General features: G+C 39.2%; 1 non-coding gene across 1 annotated transcript; it reads right to left on the bottom strand.

Annotated features, from left to right (window-relative positions):
• Positions 1-6998: 6998 nt before the first annotated feature.
• On the bottom strand, positions 6999-7074 carry TRNAI-AAU (transfer RNA isoleucine (anticodon AAU)). Its single transcript has one exon. It is a non-coding gene; the product is annotated as a tRNA-Ile (tRNA).
• Between the last annotated feature and the right edge of the window lie 3904 nt (positions 7075-10978).

The raw sequence follows: 10978 nt of genomic DNA, 5'->3' as shown, positions 1-10978 counted from the left end.
ACTCAGACCAATGGAACAGAATAGAATGCCCAGAAATAAAACCACATATATATGGTCAAATAATTTTCAATAAAAGGGCCAACAACACACAATGGAGAAAAGAAAGCCTCTTCAACAAATGGTGCTGGGAAAACTGGAAAGTCACATACAAAAGAATGAAACTCGACTACAGCTTGTCCTCTTGTACTAAAATTAATTCAAAATGGGTCAAAGACCTAAATATAAGACCTGAAACAATAAAGTACATAGAAGAAAACATAGGTTCTAAACTCATGGGCCTTGGTTATAAAAAGCACTTTATAAATTTGACTCCAAAGGCAAGAGAAGTGAAGGCAAAGATAAATGAATGGGACTACATCAGACTAAGAAGCTTTTACACAGCAAGAGAAACTGACAACAAAACAAATAGCCAACTAAATGGGAGATGATATTTTCAAACAACAGCTCAGATAAGGGCCTAATATCCAAAATATACAAAGAACTCATAAATCTCAACAACAAACAAACAATCCAATAAAAAAATGGGAAGAGGACATGAACAGACACTTCTCCCAGAAAGAAATACAAATGGCCAACAGATATATAAAAAGATGCTCATCTTCATTAGCTATTAGAGAAATGCAAATCAAAACGACAATGAGCCTGACCAGGCGGTGGCGCAGTGGGTAGAGCGTCGGACTGGGATGTTCGAAACCCTGAGGTCGCCAGCTTAAGTGAGAGCACATCTGGTTTGAGCAAAAGCTCACCAGCTTGGACCCAAGGTCACTGGCTCAAGCAAGGGGTTACTCGGTCAGCTGAAGGCCCGCAGTCAAGGCACATATGAGAAAGCAATCAATGAACAACTAAGGTGTCGCAATGAAAAACTAATGATTGATGCTTCTCATCTCTCTCCATTCCTGTCTGTCTGTCCCTGTCTATCCCTCTCTCTGACTCTCTCTCTCTCTGTCTTTGTAAAAAAAACAACAACAAAAAACCCCACAAAACTACAATGAGATACCACCTCACACCTGTTAGATTAGCTATTATCAACAAGACAGGTAATAACAAGTCCATGTATTTTATGCCACAATATACTTTTTCTGATGCTATTTTATATAATTCAATATAAACATTGGCATATCTCTGAGAATCTAAGATGCTAAGTTTAAATATGTCTAGGTTACACAGTTAATGTCAGAGCTAGGATTTAGAGATAGATCTGGAGTTTAGATTTCAATTTTGCCATTTCTTCATGTTCCAGGATCCATGATAAGGGATATTAACAACTCTAGGATACATGAATAATCACTACAAATAAAACAATGCAATTGAATATACTGATGAATGATCGATATTGCAGAAATCTAAGACATTTGTGTTCAGTATATATTTAGAGGTTTAGATATGATTACTACAACTTGAGAAATAAGTTCTCTCTTTTTTGATATCAAAATGTATAGAAACAGTCTCTTTTCAATGCAATAGCAAAACAAATAAATGAATATAGCCTCATGTTATATTCATTTCTTATTTACTCAGCAGAGTGTCTCATAGGCAGTAATTAATAGTTGGGACAGGTAAGAATTTCTACTAAGTTCTGAGGTTTAGTTACCTGAAGGTTTTCGAAGGTTTTTACAGTTATCCCAAAGTTTATTTCCTTCCAATTAATTTCCTATGAAATAATATACATTTGATACTAGGACTAAACAGTTAAAAGAGAACTCCAAGCATTATTTTAAATAACTCATTTTTCATATCAATTATATTATTATAAACAACTAAAAGTCTGACTTTTGGAGATTTATTTTATATTAACTGACATTTAGATAATAGAGTCACTTCCAATGTAACTTAAAATGAATTAATAATATGGTTTTCATTTTACTTTGTATGAAAAAGCAAAAGAAAAGGACAAAAATTATACTTCTACAAACTGGCATTTTTGGGGCTCTGGAAGAGAGAAGGATGAATAATAAATAGATGTACTGAACTTGAGGGAAAAGTATTGTTTTGTATTAAAGGCAGAATTGTTAATTTGCAAGTGTAATTCTGGTTTACTGCAAGGGTAGAAAATTTTTAAGGAACAAAAGTTTTTTATGCCAAAGACAGCATGAGTCATTAGGTTGAAGGAATTTAGTAATAACCATGAAAAATCTGCACATTGATATATTGGCTGTGACATATCTTGCAATCTGTCATGTAAACTTGTTGAATTGTATTATTAAAGGCTGCACTCTTTAGAACAAAAAAAAATTTTTTAATATAGGTCATTCTGGGCCCTGGCCGGTTGGCTCAGTGGTAGAGCATCAGCCTGGCGTGCAGAAGTCCCGGGTTCGATTCCCAGCCAGGGCACACAGGAGAAGCGCCCATCTACTTCCCCACCACTCCCCCTCTCCTTCCTCTCTTTCTCTCTCTTCCCCTCCCGCAGCCGAGGCTCCATTGGAGCAGAGATGGCCCCGGGCACGGGGGATGGCTCCTTGGCCTCTGCCCCAGGCACTAGAGTGGCTCTGGTCGCGACAGAGTGACGCCCAGGAGGGGCAGAGCATCGCCCCCTGGTGGGCAGAGCTGGGTGGATCCTGGTCGGGCACATGTGGGAGTCTGTCTGACTGTCTTTCCCCGTTTCCAGCTTCAGAAAAAAAAAAAAAAAAAAAAAAAAAAAAAAAAAAAAAAAATATATATATATATATATATATATATATATATATATATATATGTCATTCTGTTCTTTTTTATAATCAAATTAAAGTAGCCAGAGAACTTTTCATGACACTAAAACAAATAAAATGAAAACCATTATTAATTCATTTTAAGTTACATTGGAAGTGACTCTATTATCTAAATGTCAGTTAATATAAAATAAATCTCCAAAAGTCAGACTTTTAGTTGTTTATAATAATATATTTGATATGAAAAATGAGTTATTTAAAATAATGCTTGGAGTTCTCTTTTAACTGTGCTGGCAAGTAGTGTGCTTTGAACAAGTGAGGGAACAATCATGTTGATAGTATAATAGTAACAGTAGTAATAGTAAAGTAAAAACCAACATTTATTGGGCATTTAATATGTATCTATTAAAGACATTTGACATTTCTTAAATGTGTCTATTATAGACAGGTAAGAGTGTGGAGAGAAAAGCAGCACACAGAGATTTGTTGGTGAACTGTAGCTTCTTTTTCTAAAGGAAGTTACCAATACTCTCAATACTGTAAGTGACTAACTTGAGTTTTGACTAGAATGCATGCAAAAAAAAGAGCATTACTTTTAAAAAGTATTCTTACACTGCCGAGGACCCAGAGATTCTAATTTATTTTAATTTTTTACTTATTTTTGAGAAGGAAGGAGGAGAGGGAGAGAAAAGTAAAGAGAGAGAGGAGGGAAGGAGCAGGAAGCATCAACTCCCATGTGTGACTTAACTGGGCAAGCTCAAGGTTTTGAACTGGTGGCCTCAGCATTCTGGGTCGATGATTTATCCACTGCACCACACAGGCCAGGTGAGAGATTCTAGTTTAGAAATCACTAGAGGATTCCTGGACTCCTGCTCCTTGTGACAGTTCCTAACAGACTGAACTGGGGTTGGGTTGCATTTTTCAGGGATTTGGCATGGAGTTGGGGCCAACTTGGACTTGGTGAACATGTTAAAGACACTACTCTTTTATGGATTCTTGATGTATTGGCCAAGAGTTTGCTTAAAGGCTTTAATCAGTGTAAAAAAAATAGAAGACTGGATAAAAAAGATGTGGCACATATACACTATGGTATACTACTCAGCCATAAGAAATGATGACATAGGATCACTTACAACAAAATGGTGGGATCTTGATAACATTATACGGAGTGAAATAAGTAAATCAGAAAAAAACAAGAACTGCAGGATTCCATACATTGGTGGGACATAAAAATGAGACTAAGAGACATGGACAAGAGTGTGGTGGTTACAGGGGGTGGGGGGAGGGAAGGAGGGAGACGGGGAGGGGCACAAAGAAAACTAGATAGAAGGTGATAGAGGACAATCTGACTTTGGGTGATGGGTACGCAACAGAATTGAATGATAAGATAACCTGGACATGTTTTCTTTGAATATATGTACCCTGATTTATTGATGTCACCTCATTAAAATTAATAAAAATTTATTTATAAAAAAAAATCACCAGAGGAAGAGTTCCCACTGAACATAACAATACTATCATTCAAAGAGTGTGATTATTTTTTATTTTAGATTCCTCATATAAGTGAGAAAATACAGGATTTGTTTTCCTCTGATTTATCTCTCTTAGCATAATATCCTTAAAGTTTATCCATGTTATTACAAATGGCAGGATATTCTACTTTCTCGTGGCTGAATAATACTTACTTTTGTTATCCATTCATAGATTGAGAGACTCAAGTTGTTTTCATGTCTAAAGAAACAAAGAGGAGAAAGGTCCTGGCCAAGTGGCTCAGTGGATAAAGCGCTGCCACCCCAGAGGTTGTGGGTTTGACCCATTAGGGCACATTGGAGAAGTAATCAAATGATTAAACAACTAAATGGAACAATTAAGTGAAACAAGTTGATGTTTCTCTCTCTTTTTTTCTTCTTTCCCTTCTTTTTCTCTTTCTCTCTCACTCCTTCCTCTCTCTTTCTCTCAAATCAATGAGAAAAAAAAGGAAAGGTAGAACATGGTTGCCAGAGATGGGATAAATGGAATAATGTTAGTCAAAGGGTACAAACTTCCAGTTATAGAATAAATAAGTTTGGGGATTTTATGAGCATTATGATGGCTAAATTTAATAATACTGTATTATATAATTTAAATTTGCTAATAGAGCAGATCTTTATTCTTTTCATAAATAAATAATTGTTAATTACATGAAATGATGGGCAAATTTACTTTATCATGGTAATTATTTAACAATATAGACATATATCAAATCATCATGTTGTATACCTTAAAGTTACACAATTTTATATGTCAATTATATCTTAATAAATCTTGGGGGGAAATCCACAGGGCAGAACAATTTTAAAAGACTTCAGTGGCATGCATTGGGCATGCTCAAGTTCCTTCCTCTTCATGAACCTGCTGTGTTTATTAAATAGAAAAAGTGGAGCAATACTATAACAGTGAAATAACAGCTTGATCAACAGAAAAAAAGAAGTATGGTTCAGAAACAAAGGAGAAACAGAAGTAGGAAGAAACCTTATTAAAAGTTTAATTTAGGTTTGTTTTAGCTCAGAAATGATGGAATTAGAGTAGTTGTTCCCTAGCAAAAGAAAGGGTAAAACTTTCTTGATGAAATTAGGAGCTGACTAATTAATTTAGATCCTTACATAGACTGAAACTCTTTTGCTTTTATTCAAGTGAAATGAGAAATGATTGAAACATTTTAAGCTGTGGAGTAAATTAGCAGATCTAGGTTCTTAAAGATTTCTCTGGCTGCTACATTGATGATTTTCAAGGGAGGCCATTTACAAAGGCATTGTGATAGCACAGGTGTGCTTCAGTAATGATTTAGATTATAAGCTATATTTAATAAATTTTAGTTAAAACATTTGAATATGTATCCCCCTTTACTCTGCCAATGGAAGGGTACCTGACTTGGGGTGTTGGGCACACAATACAATATACAGATGATGTATCAGAGATGTATACCTGAAACCTATATAAATTTATTACCAATGTCCCCCCAATACATTTGATAAAAGATTTTAAAATATAAAAATAAAACATTTGAATATTTAAATGTATTCTTTGTTTTAATTGTCCTTAACTTGTATTATTTTCCTTTAATTTATACTTAGTATTTATGCATTTTTTTGTGGAAGAACTCTGGATGTATTCTTGATTCTGTAATTAGTGTTTCTGTTATTATAACCATTTCATATTCATGGCAAGAACTATACTGTGTGTGTGTGTGTGTCTGTGCTTGTGCTTGTGTAATGTATAGTTATTGTGTATCAAATATTCCATTAAGGTAATCAATCAATAATGTAAAAGCAAATGGGGTATTTGAATTTTTAGGTGTTTTTCTTTTAGTGCCCTTTATTTTTCTCTATCAATTTCTGTAGTCTTTAGTTTCTTCAGATATATAACCAGAAGTGGGATTGCTGGGTCATAAAACAGTTTCATTTTTAGTTTTTTGAGAACTCTCTATACAGTTTTCCATGGTGGCTGCACCAAACTGCATTCCAGCCAACAGTGCTCGAGGGTCCCTGTTTTCAACATCCTTGTCAGCACTTGTTGCCTGTGGATTTATCAATGATAACTGTTCTGCCAGGTGTGAGGTAATAATTCACTGTGCTTTGAATTTGCATTTTTTCTGCTGATTACTGGTGTTGAGCATCTTTTCATATGTCTGTTGGCCATCTGTATGTCCTCTTTGGAGATGTGCCTATTCGGGTCCTCTGATTTTTAATTAAATTGTCTAGGGTTTTCTTGGTGTCCAGTAGTATGAGTTGCTTATAAATTTTGGCTCTCAACCCCTTATTCATGAATGTAGTCTTATATTTAGGAGGTTATCTTTTTGTTGTGTTGATGGTTTTCTTAGCTATATAAAACTTTTTAGTTTGATGTAGTCTCATTTAATTATCTTTCTTTTGTTTCCCTTCTCTGAAATGATATAACAGAAAAATATTAAGAGGAATGTCAGATATTTTCCTGCTTATGTTTTCTTTCTAGGAGTTTTATGGTTTCTAGTCTTACATTTAATGAGTTTATTCTTGTATATGGTGTAGAAAGGTGGTCTAGTTTCATTTTTTTTTTCTTTCTAAAGTTGGAAACAGGGAGGAAGTCAGACAGACTCCTGCATGCGCCCGACCAGGATCCACCTGGCATGCCCACCAGAAGGCAATGCTCTGCTCATCTGGGGCATTGCTCTGCCGAGACCAGAGCCATTCCAGTGCCTGAGGCAGAGGCCATGGAGCCATCCTCAGCACCCGGGCAAACTTTGCTCCAATGGAGGCTTGGCTGTGGGAGGGGAAGAGAAAGACAGAGAGAAAGGAGAGGGGAGGGGTGGAGAAGCAGATGGGTGCTTCTCCTGTGTGCCCTGGCCAGGAATCAAACCTGGGACTCCTGCCCATTAGGCCGATGCTCTACCACTGAGCCAACCGGCCAGGGCCTAGTTTCATTTTTTTTTTTGTATGTATTTGCCCGATTTTCTCAATAGCATTTATTGAATAGATTGTCTTTATCCCATTGTATGTTCTTGCTTTCTTTGTCAAATATTAATTGACCATATAGGTGTGAGTTTATTTCTGGGCTCTCTATTTTCTTCCACTGATCTATATATGCTTTTATGCCAGTACCATGCTGTTTTAATTACTATGGCTTTGTAGCATATTTTTATATTAGGTAGATTGTTATCTCCAATTCAAAACACTGATTTGATAGAATACACAGAACCTCATTTTTATCACAGCATTATTTATGATAACCAAGATATAGAGCAAACCAAGTGCCCATCAATAAATGAGTGGATAAAAAGAAAATCATGTTACATATACACAATGGAATATTACTTAGCATTAAAAATGTAAGTTTTTCACCTGACCAGGCCGTGGTGCAGTGGATAGAGCCTCGAACTGGGATGTGGAGGACCCAGGTTTGAAACCCCTGAGGTCGCCGCCTTGAGCGCAAGCTCATCTGGCTTGAGCAAAGATCAAAACCTTTAATCCAATATACAAACAAGAAAGTTTCTGATACAAAGTCACTTACCTGAGGCATAAATGGGATTCCGCATAAGAGTGCACTACCCCACATCATGCAACAGTCAAGGGTATGAGGGAAAGCTTAGTGTTGAGAAGATCTTAGTATTAAAAGGGTGGGAGCCCTGGCCGGTTGGCTCAGTGGTAGAGCGTCGGCCTGGCATACAGAAGTCCTGGGTTCGATTCCCGGCCAGGGCACACAGGAGAAGCACCCATCTGCTTCTCCACCCCTCCCCCTCTCCTTCCTCTCTGTCTCTCTCTTCCCCTCCCGCGGCCGAGGCTCCACTAGAGCAAAGATGGCCCGGGTGCTGGGGATGGCTCCTCAGCCTCTGCCGCAGGCGCTAGAGTGGCTCTGGTTGCAACAGAGCGATGCCCCGGAGGGGCAGAGCATCACCCCCTGGTGGGCATGCCGGGTGGATCCCGGTCGGGCGCAGGCGGGAGTCTGTCTGACTGTCTCTCCCCATTTCCGGCTTCAGAAAAATACAGAAAAAAAAAAAGGGTGGGAAAAGATTAGTCTTAAAATTAAGACTTAGGCTATAAGGAAGGACCTTGCTTGCTTACAGCCCGTCCCCCATACCCAATGCAAAATATAAGCGAGCAAACATATACATCATATATGCAAACTTATTTGACCCACATTCCACCCCTTTTGCTCGCTTACAATCTAAAGTACAGGTATTTTTGCACAAGGAAATTAAGCACATTACACAAATTACAAGAACATGACAAATCATACAATTTCAACAGTTACAAAGATACATTTCACCAGTCTCTGAGCACTTTGCCAAAAGCGCAAAATGTCCTCAGACTTCTTTCGAGCCATGGGAAAAGCTTCCTGGGACAGGGGGAGGGCCTCCAACAAAGCCACCCCCACTCCCATCAGGGTATTTCACATTGTCCAAAATCTTTAACTTCATCCAACAAAGGAGCTAGTGCCCACTTCAGTCATAGTCCAGGAATCAGTCCATGCACATGAGACTTCAGCCCCCATCCTTATTCCTGCCATCCTGGCAGGTCTTACACTATCCCAAGGAGGAGCACATGACAATGGCAGTCAGCATTTTCATCTCTGCTCTGGAGAGCATGATGGCATCCACCTCTATATCCCAAAATTGCAGACCTACCAGGGGCATAGTAGGTACTCCTCACTGCTGGACTCTCATCTTTTGGAGACTGCAGATCACAACTCCAACCCAATTCTCGTTCTCCAAAGAGGAACTGAAAACACCAGCTCCTGCTGCTGGGCTTGAGCCCCAAGCCGCCACCGCCTTCTGCTCCACAGGCCTTGCAACCCCAGCCCTGTCCTGAGCCCCAGCCTCCCAATGCTGCTGGCTCTCCACAACATCCAGGGCAATCTGCAACTCACAAACCTGTGATTTCTTCTCCAGCAGCTGCTCCATCTCCAAGTGAATCTTACAAATCTGGTCGGCCTCCTTCTCCGGTGCTTGCTCCAGCTCCAGGGCCAGCATCTCATTCTCCCACATTTGTTCCAGCTCCTTCCACTTCTCAGTTTGCAGGACCTGGGCAGCCTCTTCCACAGAGCTCTTGGTTTCCTCACACATGGCTGTAAAAGTCAGCCAGCCTACGGTCCCCAAAAGGACAGCCATGGGGAACCATAACAGCAGCCAGTCCTCTCCTCCACCGCTCAAAGATGGTGGTGGCTCCATACTGATCTGTATTGAATCCTACCACAGACTACGCCAAATGTAAAGCCAGTAGCCACAGACACCATCACAGCCACCTGGCCCATGCAGGTTCGCATTTGATTTGGACAGACGGTAATGAAACAATGGAGCCAAAAACTGGTGGGCCATTAGCTTTAATCCTAGCTTGCACTTGGCGTTCAAGAAATACACAGAGTGAAAAAACACTTCCCTCTCCATTCAGGGCTCCCAAAGCCACTGACTTATTCAAGTTTCCTAGAATCAAAGGTTTCTAGCTCACCAGAAATATTCACCTCTGTTCCCCATCTCCTTCTCTCTGCACAAACTCTGCACAAACTGGCTTTCCTTCAGCACTCTGCCACCTTGACTGCTTCTCCTCTCCTCCACATGGACTTTCTCTGCTCTCCTCCAGCATGTGCTCCTCTGCCCCATTTTATAGTGTAGAAATCAAAACCTTTAATCCAATATACAACTAAGGAAGTCTCTGATACAAAGTCACTTATCTGAGGCATAAATGGTATTCCTCATAAGAGTGCACCATCCCCCACCATGCAACAGTCAAGGATGTGGGGGAAAGCTTAATTTTAAAACTACGCCTTAGGCCAGGGGTCGAGAACCTATGGCTCATGAGCCAGATGTGGCTCTTTTGATGACTGCATCTGGCTCACAGATAAATCTTTAATAAAAAAAATAATAACGTTAAAAATATAAAACATTTTCATGTATTACAATCCATTCATTTCTTACCACTCATGTTCATGGTTACAGGTGGCTGGAACCAATCACAGCTGTCCTCCGGGACAACACCAAATTTTTATTGGATAATGCATAACGTACATGGGTCATTGTGAGGTCAGGAAGTAAACTTCTTTCCTTTTAATCAAGTAGTCAGCTAGCTAATTGCAGAAACCCTTTTGATAAAGAAGATGGCTAAAATAAAAAAAAGGTGTGGAGTATCATACTTTTCAGCAGGAATGGACAGAAGAATTCGCCTTTGTTGAGAGAGCAGGTTCTGCAGTGTGTCTAATATGCAATGATAAAATTGCATCAATGAAATGGTCAAATATAAAGCAGCACTTTGACACATGCCATACTACATTTGCATCAAAATATCCAGCGGGGGACAGCAGGAAGAAAGCATGTCAAGAGCTATGGTGCAGAGTGCAAGCTAGTCAGCAACAACTCTGTGTTTAGACCCAACAAGGTGATTGGAATTCGGCTAGCTTTGCTGGTGCTTTAGCAATTGTGAGAAAGGGAAAGCCATTCACAGATGGGGAGTATGCCAAAACATTCATGCTTGATGTTGCCAATGAACTTTTTGACAACTCTTTGGATAAAGACAAGATAATCAAATGAATAAAAGACATGCCTCTGTCAGCAAGAACTGTTCACAATCATACCATCATGATGGCAAATCAAATTGAGGCAACACAAGTGAAGGACATAAATGCAGCACCGTTCTTTTCTCTCACTTTGGATGAGTCAACAGATGTAAGCCATCCAGTTCAGCGTGATTGCAAGGTATGCTGTCGGTGACACACTATGTGAGGAAAGTCTTGCTGTTTTGCCTATGAGTGAGACAACAAGAGGGGAGGATTTATTCAAGTCTTTCACTGAGTTTGCTAAAGAAAAAAAATCTACCGATGGAAAACTT

This window comes from Saccopteryx bilineata, chromosome 3 (assembly GCF_036850765.1).
Source record: "Saccopteryx bilineata isolate mSacBil1 chromosome 3, mSacBil1_pri_phased_curated, whole genome shotgun sequence".
Lineage (NCBI taxonomy): Eukaryota > Metazoa > Chordata > Mammalia > Chiroptera > Emballonuridae > Saccopteryx > Saccopteryx bilineata.
The sequence above is the reverse complement of the archived record's forward strand: the minus strand, read 5'-3'. Positions and strand labels throughout refer to the sequence as shown.